This window comes from Salvelinus sp. IW2-2015, unplaced genomic scaffold, assembly GCF_002910315.2.
Source record: "Salvelinus sp. IW2-2015 unplaced genomic scaffold, ASM291031v2 Un_scaffold1885, whole genome shotgun sequence".
NCBI classification, from domain to species: Eukaryota; Metazoa; Chordata; class Actinopteri; order Salmoniformes; family Salmonidae; genus Salvelinus; species Salvelinus sp. IW2-2015.
This window is the reverse complement of record NW_019943247.1, coordinates 156,424-158,118: the sequence shown is the minus strand read 5'-3', so window position 1 is coordinate 158,118 and position 1,695 is coordinate 156,424. Positions and strand designations below refer to the sequence as shown.

The 1,695-nt window shown below is 44.2% G+C and overlaps 1 non-coding gene across 1 annotated transcript in view; it reads left to right on the top strand.

Moving 5' to 3' along the window:
• The first annotated feature begins 281 nt into the window (after positions 1-281).
• The window catches only part of LOC112072305 (uncharacterized), a 65,078-nt gene continuing 63,664 nt past the window's right edge, over positions 282-1,695 (top strand). Inside the window, exons 1-2 of the transcript XR_011476153.1 lie at positions 282-552; positions 979-1,059. This is a non-coding gene — a transcript (uncharacterized protein). The remainder of the gene's footprint in view (positions 553-978; positions 1,060-1,695) is intronic.

Below are 1,695 nucleotides of genomic sequence, written 5' to 3'. Positions count from 1 at the left end.
TATTCTGGTTATCCTTCAAGTTATTCTTCTGGTTAATATTCTGGTTATTATTCTGGTTATTATTCTGGTTATTCTTCTGGTTATTCTTCTGGTTATTCTTCAAGTTATTTTTCTGGTTATTCTTCTGGTTATTCTTCAGGTTATACGAAAGGGAGGATGGGACTTTTGTTTACACCCACATAGCTATGATATATGTGGTTAGCTAATGGATTAGTTTATGAATTGTGGGTAACAATCACGCTGTACGTTTACTTTTCAGGACGGTGTAATGTTACCAAAAGTTACCATCAAAATTAAGTATGTTTATTTTCACCTCCTGAATTGACTGAATGGGAACCTGAAATAACCCCCGGTCCCTGTCTGATGTTACTCCACCAGGTGCGTTGGGGAGAGAAGGGCTCGACGGAGGAAGGGGCAAGGCTGGAGAAGGCTAAGAATGCTGTAGTGTCTGTTCCTGAGGAGGTGGAAGAGCCCACGATGGCCAAACGGACCCCCAAACCCACCCCTACATACCACCAGCGCCAGGAGTCCAAATGGTATACCCCTATAAAGGTACGTTCAAGATGACGTCTGGAAACGGCACCCTATTCCCTTAAGTCTCTTGTTTTGGTCAGAGCCTGATAAGGCCGAGTCGGTTGGAAACGGCACCCTATTCCCTTAACTCTCTTGTTTTGGTCAGAGCCTGATAAGGCNAAACGGCACCCTATTCCCTTAACTCTCTTGTTTTGGTCAGAGCCTGATAAGGCCGAGTCGGTTGGAGATGGCTTCCGGAAGTTTGGTTTCACTAATGTTTTCTCTTCACTGATTCTATGATTTACATTGTGATAGCAAAGTTATGGATTCCATACAACTGTTAGTGACAGTATCTTTGTTTTCCGTTGTCTCTGATTGTGACACATTTTGTATTGATAAATACAGCGATATGCCATGAATAAATGTTCAAGCACAGTCCTTTTTTTCCCTTCTTYCTGTTTTCAGGGTCGTCTGGATGCGCTGTGGGCTTTACTGCGGCGGCAGTATGACCGAGTTTCCCTCATGAGACCTACCACTGCGGACAAAGTAAGACACTGAATATAACCGCTGAGGTTCAACCCAAACCCATAACCCACAACCGCATACAACCAGCTATGAGATCCGAAACAGACACGGGTCATATCATAGCCATCATCAGCAGTAGTAACAGTGATATCTTGGCTTGTGGAGTTTCAGTCCTTGAACCACTCTACGTTATTGACCGCAGGAAGAAATGCTGTCATCGTGGCGTCAGCCAATGGGGATCTGAATAAAGACTAAAGATTAGGTAGCGAATTCCCGGACACAGATTAAACTTTTTTTGCTGGACAATGGACATTCTCCATTAAAAAGTGCTTTTTAGACTCAATCTGTGTCCGGGAAACCGGTCCTTGTCCATTGAATCTCTAATGTGCAGGATAGGCTTAATCTGTGAAACTGGCCCTAGATGTACGATAGAGCTGGGGTCGTGTGAGTCAGTTGTTTTAGTTTGTGAGTGTGGTTCAGAGGGCGGAAGTTGACTGGAACGTGTTGTTAGCATTGTGTTGTTGTAACCTAATGGGTGTAAGCAGCAGCTGCAAACTGTCACAGCAACAGCAGCAGAATGTGATGTCTGACAGGAATGGCCCTATATGGAGTACTCTGCTGAACTCTCATCAACCACACTCTCTACATCTCTCTCTC